The sequence below is a fragment of the Panthera uncia genome (genome assembly GCF_023721935.1).
Source record: "Panthera uncia isolate 11264 chromosome B3 unlocalized genomic scaffold, Puncia_PCG_1.0 HiC_scaffold_1, whole genome shotgun sequence".
NCBI classification, from domain to species: Eukaryota; Metazoa; Chordata; class Mammalia; order Carnivora; family Felidae; genus Panthera; species Panthera uncia.
In genome coordinates, this window is record NW_026057582.1 from 131906642 (window position 1) to 131919069 (window position 12428).

The following is a 12428-nucleotide window of genomic DNA, read 5'->3' on the forward strand; positions in this document are numbered from 1 at the left end:
GCCTTGAGCTTTTTCTTATTCTTCAGTGCTCCTTTAAAAGTAATGTTATTTTTTTTTAATAACTAGAAGTTTGTACTTCTTAACGCTATTTTGCCCATCCTTCCTACCCCCTCAACCAGCAGTTTGTATTTAAGAGTCTATTGGTATTTTGTTTGTTTTTAGTTTCATTTATTTTTAAGTTTTTAAAGTTTATTTTTGAGAGAGAGAGAGAGAGAGAGACAGCAAGCTGGGGAGGAACAGAGAGAGAGAGAGAGAGAGAGAGAGAGAGAGAGAGAATCTCAAGCAGGCTCCATGCTAACAGCCCAGAGCCCCATGCAGGGCTTGAAACTACGAACCGTGAGATCATGACCTGAAATGAAATCAGGTGTCGAAGCCTTAACCGACTGAGCCACTCAGGCTCCCTTTCCATATATAAATGAAATCATATGGTATTTGTTTTTCTCTGACTTATTTCAGTTAGCATAATACCCTCTAGCTTCATCCATGTTGTTGCAAATGACAAGATCTCATTCTTTTTTATGGCTGAGTAATATTCCATTGTATATACACCACATCTTTATCCATTCATCTGTTGGTAAACACTTGGGGTGTTTCCATCTTTTGCTATTGTAAGTAACACTGGAATAAACATAGGGATGCACCTATCTTTTTGAATTCATGTTTTCATTTCTTTAAATAAAATTTTTTTAATGTTTATTTTTGAGAGAGAGAGCGAGACAGAGTGCAAGTGGGGGATGGCAGAGAGAGAGGAGACACAGAATCTGAAGCAGGCTCCAAGCTCTGAGCTGTCAGCATAGAGCCCGATGTGGGGCTTGAACTCACAAACCATGAGATCATGACTTGAGCCAAAGTTGGATGCTTAACCAACTGAGCCACCCAGGTACCCCTCATTTCCTTTAGATATATCCCCAAAATGGAATTGGTGGATCATATGGTAGTTTTATTTTTAATTTTTTGAAGAACCTCCATACTGTTTTCCATAATGGCTGTACCAATTTACATTCCCACAAACAGTGCATGAGCATTCCCTTTTCTTCACATTCTCATTGACACTTGTTATTTCTTGTATTTTCCATTGTAGCCATTCTGACCGGTGTGAGGTGATATTTCACTGCAGTTTTGATTTGCATTTCCCTGATGATGAGTGATGTTGAGCATCTTTTCATGTGTCTGTTGGCCATCTATGTCTTCTTTGGAAAAATGTCTACTCATGTCCTCTGCCAATTTTTTAATCAAATTGTTTGTTGGTTTTGGTGTTGAATTTTAGAAATTCTTTATATATTGTGGATATTAACTCCTTATCAGCTGTATTGTTTGCAAATAGTTTCTCCATTCACTAGTTGTTTGTTTGTTTGTTTGTTTGTTTTGTTGATGGTTTCCTTGGCTGTGCAAAAGCATTTTATTTTGGTGTATAAAAGTAAATTTAATGATTAAACTAAAAATCAATCCTCTGTAGACTTCACTAGGAATTTTAAAAACATGCCTCTAAGGATTCAGAAGTCCCACAATTTCTCTGTGCACACCCTCTGGTTAGACCTGCCTTTCCTTAAGTAACTGTGTTCAAGTTAATAAATGATTTTCTACCCATTCTGTTGTGTTATGACTTAGTTACTAAGTTATTGTATTATTTCCCACTCTTCAAATGCATTGCTGGTGATATTATTAGTTTAGTAGGTTTCTATGGGCTGTACTTGGATACCTACCATCAACCAATTGCATTATTTCTTTGGGAAAATGTATTTTGAGTTTCTCACCCAAAGTGTAGACATCTTTTTAGAACTCAAACCAGTTTTGGGGAAACTTCTTATGTACTATATTAAATTTTTGAAAAGTGTTTCTCTGGTGCACAATTTGAGAAAAATGTCATATTTTTATTATTTTGTCCTACGAGTTTAGCTTCTTCAACTATTCAAAATGGCACGCAGGAAGTTGATACAATAGGATGGATTGTAAGAAAACAGGTTAAGAGACATGGATGTCTTTTCTCCTCCTCAGCCCAGGAAAGAGATGCTGGCATTGGGTTTCTTTATTTATCTCCTTTTCCTAAGTTTTTTCTTTAGCAGTGATGATTTGTATTGTGCGTTTTAGGAAGACCAAAGGGCTTAGGCAAAACTGAGCCCCTTAACGGTGAGTAAATGAAGTCCATTTTTAGCAAGTGAGCAAGTCAAGCTGCAGGCCTTTATGCCTCTAAGGCCCCTGGGGGGATTACTGCTGATGGCTGAGGGGTCTGGGATGGCAAGAAGGGCTCAAAGAAGGCTTGATGAAATCAGTGGAGCAACCCAATGACAGTGGGTATTTCCTTCCAAGATGGGGAAAGAAGATGGTGTCACATCGTAAGACCAGTGCCCAACTGGTTGGGGTTTGGCCACATATTTGGAGAATTTCGGCTAGTGTGGAATTTCACTGTTTTCTCCCAACATTCCGAGATATACTGGATATACTTGATGGGTCTAAGTCACTAAGTTCTTCCTCCCTCCACCTCATCCCGAGTTGGGGGTAGTAGACAACTCTCAATGTATTGCCTGTGTGCCCTGGCATACCTTTGTTTCTGTGCATCCTTCCCTTCTCTCTGGCTTTTGTGTGCTAGGAGTTTACATTCCCCTACCCAGCCCAGAGTCTGACTTGACCCCCCACATTTTTTCCCACACCAACCAAGGGTTTAATAGAAATACAACCAGTATAGGAAAACAAACTCCATAAACCCAAACCAGAATGCCAAGTGATCAAAGTAAAGCAGAATTTCTGACCCTTTGACTTAGCCAGCACCCAAATAAAAACCAATAAAGATGATGAAGTTAAGAGTAAAGTACTTAATAGAGATCTTTGTCGGGAGCATTGGGAGCTGTTCTGTCTCCAAATGAGGAGACAAGGTCATGCTGTCTTAGTTACTATTGCTGTGCCCAAAATTTAGTGGCATAGAATAACAAGTTATTTATTTTGCTCATTAAGTCTGCAATTTGGGTGGGGCACAATGGGGACAACTTGTCCATTTGTCAGCTCTGATGACTCTACTGGGAGGAAGTTTCACTTCCAAGATGACTTATTCACATAGCTGGCAAGTCGGTGGTGGCTTTCAGTTCTTCTCCTCATGGATCTCTCCATGGAGCAGAGCATGCTTCCTCACAGCGTGGCATCTAGGTTCCAAAGCAAGTGCTCCAAGAGTCAAGAAGTGGAAACTGACATTTTCTTAAGATCTGAGCCTGGAAACCAGCACAGCATCACTTTTGCTGCATTTTATTGGTCAAACAGAGAGTCCAGATTCAGGTGGAGGGGTCAGTATTAACACATTTTGCTGCCATGTTTTCAGACTTCAACAGCATCTTCCACCAAGTTGTGATGGCTGACAATCTGAGAGTCATCTTTGTCCCTCCATTTCCCTCACCCCTTATGTTTAATGTTCCACTAAGACCTGTTTTTTGCTTCTTTTTAAAAAAGTTTATTTATTTATTTGGAGAGAGAGAGCACAAGTTGGGGAGGAACACAGAGAAAGGGAGAAAGAGAATCCCAAGCAGGCTCCATGCTGTCAGCACAGAACCTGATGTGGGGCTCAAACTCACAAACTGTGAGATCATGACCCGAGCCCAAATCAAGAGTCAGATGCTCAACCGACCGAGTCACCCAGGTGCCCTGAGACTTTTTTTTTTAGTTCTTTATTATGTTAAAATATACATACTATAAAAAGTATACAATCCAGTGGCATTTGCTACATTTACGATTTTTAATTGTAAGTCATTGCTGATTTCCCTCCCCTCTGCCCCATCCCCTGGTAATGACTCATCTGCCCTCTTCTAAGGATTTGCCTATTCTGGATATTTCATATGAATGAGTTGTACAATATATGGCCTTTGTATCTGGCTTTTCCCACATAGTGTAATGTTTTTAAGGTTCATCCATGTTGTAATATGTATCAGTATTTCATTTCTTTTTATGGCCAAGTGATAGTCCATTGTATGAATACACCACATTTTGTTTATACACTTACCAGTTGATGGACATTTGAGTTGTTTCCATCTTTTGGTTATTGTAAATAATGCTGCTATAAATATTTGTATATAAGTTTTTGTCTGAACACGTGATTTTAATTCCTTTGGGTATAAGTCTAGGTGTGGAATTACTGGGTCGTATGGTGATTCTATGTTTAACTTATTGAGGAAACTTCATACCGTTTTCCATATTGGCTTCACCATTTCAAATTACCACAAGCAATGTTTGAAGCTTCAAATTTCTCCACATCCTCACCAACACTTGTTATTTTCTATAGTTTGCATTTTCCTAATGACTAATGATGTTGAGCATATTTTCATGCATTTGTTGGTCATTTGTATATCTTGTTAGAAGAAATGTCTATTCAAGTCCTTTGGCCATTTTTTAAATTGGGTTGTCTTTTTTCATTGGCCTGTAATTGTTTGTTACATATTCTGAACAGTAGATATTTACCAGATCTATGATTAAAAATATTTTTCCCCCAGTCTATGTGTTGTCTTTTTACTCTGTTTGTAGTGTTCTTTGGTACGTTAAAGTTTTTAATTTTGATAAAGCCTGATTGATTTTTTCTTTTGTTGCTGCTTTAGCTGTCATATCTAGAGTCAGTTGCCAAATTTAAGGTCATGAAGATTTATTACTATTTTCTTTTAAGAGTTTTTGGCTCTTATATTTAGGTGTTTGGTCCTTTTTGAATTAATTTTTGTATATAGTGTGAGTTAAACATCCAGCTTCATTCTTTCACATGTGGCTATCCAGTTGTCTAGCTAGCACCATTTGTAAAAAAAATCATTTGCCCATAGATGTATGGCTTATATTCTGGGCTCTAAATTCTATTCCATTGATCTCTATGCCTACCACACTATTTTGACTATTCTTAGCATTGTACTAAATTTTGAAATTGGGATGTGTGTGTTCGCCAATTCTCTTCTTCTTTATCAAGGTTGTACTTGGGGTCCCTTGTAATTTCATACGGATTTTGGGATCAGTTTTTTCATTTCTATAAAAAGGGCCATTGAAATTTTAATAGAGATTGCATTGAATTTGTAGATTGCTTCAGGGAGTATTGCCATGTTAACCATATTCTTTTAATTCATGAACATAGAATGTATTTCCATTTATCCAGCTCTTTAATTTCTTTGAGCAATATTTTGTAGCATTTAGTGTACAATTCTTGTACCTTCTTGGTTAAATTTAGTCCTAAGTATTTTATCCTTTTAGATGCTATAAAAATGAAATGAAAAAAAAAATGAAAAAAAACTTTCTTATTTTCCTTTTCATATTGTTCATTGTGAGTGTATAGAAATACAATAGATTTTTGTGTGTTGATCTTGTATATTGTAACTTTGTTGAATTCATTTATTAACTCCAATAGTTTCTTTGGTGTGGATTCTTTAGGATTTTCTCTGTATGAGATTATGTCATCTGCAAATAGAGTTTACTTCTTCATTTCCAGTTTGAGTGACTTTTGATTTTGTCTCTTGCCTTATTTGCCTGCCTAGAACTTACAGTACAGTATTAAATAGAAGTGGTGAAAGTGGGCATCCTTATCTTCTTATTTCTTAAAAATTTTTTTTAAATGTTTATTTATTTTTTAGAGAAAGAGAGAGACAGAGCATGAACAGGGGAGGGGCAGAGAGAGAGGGAGACACAGAATCCGAAGCAGGCTCCAGGCTCTGAACTGTCAGCACAGAGCCCAATGTGGGGCTCAAACCTGTGAGCCTCAAGATCATGACCTGAGCCGAAGTCCTACGCTCAACTGACTGAGCCACCCAGGTGCCCCCTTATCTTCTTATTTCTAATTTAGAGAAAATCTTTTCCGTTTTTCACCATTGAGTCTATTAGCTATGGGTTTTTCATAAATACCTCTTATCATGTCGAGGAAGTGTCCTTTGTTCCTAGTTTGTTGAATGTTTTCATCATAAAAGGGTACTGAATTTTGCCAAAATTATTTTCTGTATTGGTTGATAATCATATTTTCCTTCATCATATTAATGTGGTGAAATATGTTGATTGATTTTTTATGTTGAACTGTCCTTGCATTTCTGGGGTAAACCCCACTTGGTCATTGTGGTTAACCATTGTAATGTGCTGCTAGATACAGTTTTCTAGTATTTTATTGAGGATTTTTGCATCTATATTCATAAGGGCTGTTTGTAGTTTTCTTTTGATGTCTTTGTCTAGCTTTGGCCTCATGGAATAAGTTAGGAAGTATTCCATATTCTTAAATTTTTGGAAAGGTTTTAAAAAAGATTAGCGTTAATTCTTTAAATGTTTGGTTGAATTTACCAGTGAAGCCATTTGGTCCTCAGCTTTTGTTGTTATTGGAAATTTTGATTACTGGTTCAATCTCTTTACTGGTTATAGGTCTGTTCAAATGCTCTATTAAGTCAGTTTTGGTAGTTAGGTGTGTTTCTGGTAATTTGTTCAATCTCACCTAGGTCACTAATTTGTTGGCATACAATTTTTTCATGGTAATCTCTTATAATCCTGTTCCTTTGGTTTCTTTTATTTCCTTATAAATGGTCTCCTTTAGCTCTTTGAGCATATTTAAGACTTTATTTAAAGTCTTGGACTGGTAAATCCAATGTTTGGCTTTTCTTAGGGATGGTTTCTCTCAATTTCTTTTTTTCTTGTGAATGAACCACATTCTCTTGGTTTTTGTTTGTTTGTTTTTGTTTTTGGTTTGTTTTCTTTACATCTCTTTGTTTCTCTCTATCTCTCTCTCTTTTATTGGAAACCGAATGTTTTGAATATTATAATGTGGTAATTCTGGAAATGAGATTCTCCCCCATCTTCAGGATCTGTTGTTGCTACTTAGTATGGGATGTTGTTGTTTGTTTAGTGACTTTTGTCTTTGATTTTTGTCAAGACCATATTTTTTGTCATGTGTGACCAGTGGAGTCTCTTTTTAGTGACTGGCTAATACTTTGACAGAGATTTCCTTAAAGGCCTCGAGCAGCAAAAAAAAAAGGGGGGGGCGTGCCTAGGTGGCTCGGTTGGTTAAATGTCCCGTGTCCGACTTTGGCTCAGGTCATGATCTTGCCATTTGTGAGTTCGAGCCCCGCATAAAGCTCTGTGCTGACAGCGTAGAGCCTGGAGCCTGCTCCAGATTCTGTGTCTCCCTTTCTGTCTGCCCCTCCCCAACTCATGCTCTCTCTCTCTCTCTTTCAAAACTAAACATTAAAAAAAAGTAAAATAAAAAGAAAACTTTCCCAGGGTTTGCTGGTTGTCTCTGTGTTGGGGCACTCTTTCCATGCTTAGTCAGACCATTTATAACTCTGCCTTAGCCATCACTTCCTGCTTGTGTGGAGCCTAAAGGTTAGCCAGAGGTGAAAGCTTAGGGTTTTAGGTCTTTTCTGAGTGTGGGACACACACACACACACATTCCCCCTGATTCTTTGGCATATGTAGAAGTCCCCCAAAGCCCTCATCTCCCCAGGTATCTCCCTCCTAAGCTTCCTCTTCCCAGTCTCCTTAGTCCATCCATTAATTACCTTGTTTGCCATCTCCTGCCCCAGGAAGCTGTGGATAGAACATTTACCTTCAAGTGCTTTTGACAAACGCCACCTGGGAGGCTGCCCTAGCCCTGAGAAAGTGCTAAGACTAATTCCTCAGGGATCCACCAGCCACGTCAAATCATACAAACACAATTCCTGGAGAATGAAACAAAGATTTCCCCCTCAGACACCAGCCAGCCACAGCACATATGTGGGACACCATCCCTCATCCCTATAGCTGCTGACGAGCTGGGGACATAGCAGGTGGATAAGTTAAAATGCCATAGCACACTTTTGCAAAAATTTCGTAGTTGCTTTCTTTATTTAACATTCTTCTGGTTGTTGTTAAGTTTTTGATTAGTTTCCAGAGTTCTAAAAAAGTTGATTCTGATAGTTTTTGCCAGTTTTAAAATTGTTTTTTGGAATTTCTTACTTTTCCATTTTCAGTGACATCATCTGTTGATTTTAGTTCTAAAATATCTCTAGAATATAGCTTCTTTTTATCCCTCCCTACTGCCCTCACTCTGGTCCAAGACATCATCTGTGTCACCTCATTGCAATGCGTTCTTAACTGGTCCCCTGACTCCCACCCTTGTTTCCCTATAAGCTAGAGTGAGGTTTTAAAACACAACTCTGCTTATATTACTCATTTGCTTATTGTAACCATTATTTTTAGAACAAAGGCCTAAACGTTCATCTCTTCTGCTCTCTGAACTTTAGCCCCACTCCCATCTGCAATGGACTTTGGGTGGAATTTTCCTTGTGCACAAAATGCTTTATCCATCATTCCACTTGTTAATCCATATTCACTTTTTAGGTCTCAGCTCAAGCGTCACTTCCTAGTGGAAGGCTTCCTTGCTTGGCCCAGGCTAGGCTCCTAGCACCCTGTATTTTTCTTTTCTAGCATTTGAAGTGAACAGTTATTTATGTAATTATTTCATTAACAGTTATCTCCTTAACTAGACTGTAAGCTCCACAAATGCTTTGTTTTGTTTACTACATATATCCAGTGTCTAGCATCATGCCTGCTATAATGGGTTTAATGGTGGTCCCCCAAAAGATATGTCCATGTTATAATCCCTCATAACCTGTGGATGTGATCTTATTTGGAATATGGATCTTTTTTTAAAATTAATTAATTAATTAATTTTTTAAAAAATTTACATCCAAGTTAGTTAGCATATAGTGCAACAGTGATTTCAGGGGTAGCCCTTTACCCATTTATCCCATCTCCCCTCCCACAATCCCTCCAGTAACCTTCTGTTTGTTCTCCATATTTAAGAGTCTCTTATGTTTTGTCCCCCTCCCTGTTTTTATATTATTTTTGCTTCCTTTCCCTTGTGTTTATCTGTTCTGTGTCTTAAAGTCCCCATATGAGTGCAGTCAAATGATATTTATCTTTCTTTGACTAATTTCGCTTAGCATAATACCCTCTAGTTATATCCACATAGTTGTGAATGGCAAGATTTCATTCTTTTTGATTGCTCAGTAATACTCCATTGTATATATATATCACATCTTCTTTATCCATTCATCCATCGATGGACATTTGGGCTCTTTCCATACTTTGGCTATTGTCGGTACTGCTGCTATAAACATTGGGGTGCATGTGCCCCTTCGAAACAGCATACCTGTACCCTTTGGATAAATACCTAGTAGTGCAATTGCTGGGTGGTAGGGTAGTTCTATTTTTAATTTTTGGAGGAACCTCCATACTGTTTTCCAGAGTGTCTGCCCCAGTTTGCATTGCCACCAGCAGCGCAAGAGAGATCCTCCCTCTTTGCATCCTCGCCAACATCTGTTGTTGCCTGAGTTGTTAATGTTAGCCATTCTGACAGGACAGGTATGAGGTGGTATCTCATTGTGGTTTTGATTTCTACTTCCCTGATGATGAGTGATGTTGAGCATTTTTTCATGTGTCAGTTGGCCATCTGGATGTCTTCTTTGGAGAACTGTCTATTCATGTCTTTTGCTCATCTCTTCACTGGATTATTTATTTATTGTGTGTTGAATTTGATAAGTACTTTATAGATTTTGGATACTAACCCTTTATCTGATATGTCGTTTGCAAATATCTTCTCCCAGTCGGTCAGTTGCCTTTTAGTTTTGCAGGTTCTTTTCTTGGCCGTGCAGAAGCTTTTTATTTTGATGAGGTCCCAATAGTTCATTTTTGCTTTTGTTTCCCTTGCTTCTGGGGATGTGTTGAGTAAGAAGTTGCTGTTGCCAAGATCAAAGAGGTTTTTCCCTGCTTTCTCCTCAAGAATTTTGATGGCTTCCTGTCTTACATTTATGTCTTTCATCCATTTTGAGTTTATTTTTGTGAATGGTGTAAGAAAGTGGTCAAGGTTCATTTTTCTACATGTCGCTGTCTAGTATTCCCAGCACCATTTGCTGAAGAGGCTGTCTTTATTCCATTGGATATTCCTTCCTGGTTTGTCAAAGATTAGTTGGCCATACGTTTGTGGGTCCATTTCTGGGTTCTCTATTATGTTCCACTGATCTGAGTGTCTGTTTTCGTACCAGTACCATACTGTCTTGATGATTACAGCTGTGTAATACAGCTTGAAGTCCGGGATTGTGATGCCTCCTGTCTTGGTTTTCTTTTTCAAGATTGCTTTGGCTATTTGGGGTCTTTTCTGATTCTACACAAATTTTAGGATTGTTTGTTCTAGTTCTGTGAAAAATGCTGGTGTTATTTTGATAGGGATTGCATTGAATATGTAGATTGCTTTGGGTAGTATTGACATTTTAACAGTATTTGTTCTTCCTATCCAGGAGCATGGAATATTTTTTCATTTTTTTGTGTCTTCTTCAATTTCTTTCATAAGCTTTCTGTAGTTTTCAGTGTATAGATTTTTCACCTCTTTGTTTAGATTTATTCCTAGGTATTTTGTGGGTTTTGGTGCAATTGTAAATGGAATCAATTTCTTGATTTCTCTTTCTGTTGCTTCATTGTTGGTGTAAAGGAATGCAACCGATTTCTGTGCATTGATTTTATATCCTGCAACTTCGGTAAATTCATGGTTCAGTTCTAGTAGTTTTTTGGTGGAATCTTTTGGGTTTTTCGTATAGAGTATTATGTCATGCGCAAAGAGTGAAAGTTTGACATCCTCCTGGCCAATTTGGATGCCTTTTATTTCTTTGTGTTGTCTGATTGCTGAGGCTAAGACTTCCAGTACTATGTTAATTAAAATGGCGAGCGTGGATATCCCTGTCTTGTTCCTGACCTTAGGGGGTAAGCTCTCAGTTTTTCCCCATTGAGGATGATATTAGCATTGGGTCTTTTGTATATGGCCTTTATGATATTGAGGTATGCTCCTTCTGTCTCTACTTTCTTGAGGGTTTTTATCAAGAAAAGATGTTGTATTTTGTCAAATGCTTTCTCTGCATCCATTGAGAGGATCATATGGTTCTTGTCCTTTCTTTTATTGATGTGCTGAATAACATTGATTGTTTTGCAGATATTGAACCAGCCCTGTGTCCCAGATATAAATCCCACTTGGTCATGGTGAATAATTTTTTTAATGTATTGTTGGATCTGGTTGGCTAATATCTTGTTAAGGATTTTTGCATACATGTTCATCAGGGAAATTGGCCTATAGTTCTCCTTTTTAGTGGGGTCTTTGTCTGGTTTTCGAATCAAGGTAATGCTGGCTTCATAGAAAGAGTTTGGAATTTTTCCTACCATTCTTAGTTTTTGGAACAGCTTCAAGAGAATAGGTGTTAACTCTTCCTTAAATGTTTGGCAGAATTCCCCTGCAAAGCCACCTGGCCCTGGACTCTTGTTTTTTGGGAGATTTTTGATTACTGATTTGATTTCTCTACTGGTTATGGGTCTGTTCAAATTTTCTGTTTCTTCCAGTTTCAGTTGGTAGTTTATATGTTTCTAGGAATTTGTCCATTTCTTCCAGATTGCCCATTGTATTGGCATATTATTGTTTGTATTTCTGCTTTGTTGGTTGTGATCTCTCCTCTTTCATTCTTGGGTTTATTTATTTGAGTCTTTCCTTTTTCTTTTTGATCAAACTGGCTAGTGGTTTATGAATTTTGTTAATTCTTTCAAATAACCAGCTTCTGGTTTCATTGATCTGTTCTGTTTTTTTTGGTTTTGATGGCATTAATTTCTGCTCTAATCTTTATTATTTCCTGTCTTCTGCTGTTTTTGGGTTTTATTTGCTGTTCTTTTTTCCAGCTTTTTAAGGTGTAAGGTTAGGTTGTGTATCTGTGACCTTTCTTCCTTCTTTAGGAAGTCCTGGATTGCTATATACTTTCCTCTCATGACTGCCTTTGCTGCGTCCCAGAGGTTTTGGGTTGTGGTGTTATCACTTTCATTGGCTTCCATGTACTTTTTAATTTCCTCTTTAACTTCTTGGTTAGCCCATTCATTCTTTAGTAGGATGTTCTTTAGTCTCCAAGTATTTGTTGCCTTTCCAAATTTTTTCTTGTGGTTGATTTCGAGTTTCATAGCATTGTGGTCTGAAAATATGCACGGTATGATCTCAATCTTTTTGTACTTGTTAAGGGATGATTTGTGTCCCAGTATGTGGTCTATTCTGGAGAACATTCCATGTGCACTGGAGAAGAATGTATATTCCACTGCTTTAGGATGAAATGTTCTGAATATATCTGTTAAGTCCATCTGGTCCAGTGTGTCATTCAAAGCCATTGTTTCCTTGTTGATTTTCTGATTAGATGATCTGTCCATTGCTGTCCAAGTTGGGTGTTGAAGTCCCCTACTGTTATGGTATTATTACCAATGAGTTTCTTTATGTTTGTGATTAATTAATTTATATATTTGGGTGCTATAGCATTTGGAACATAAATGTTTACAATTGTTAGCTCTTCTTGGTGGATAGACCCCTTAATTATGATATAATGCCCTTCTTCATCTCTTGTTACAGTCTTTATTTTGAAGTCTAGATGGTCTGATATAAGTATGGCTACTCT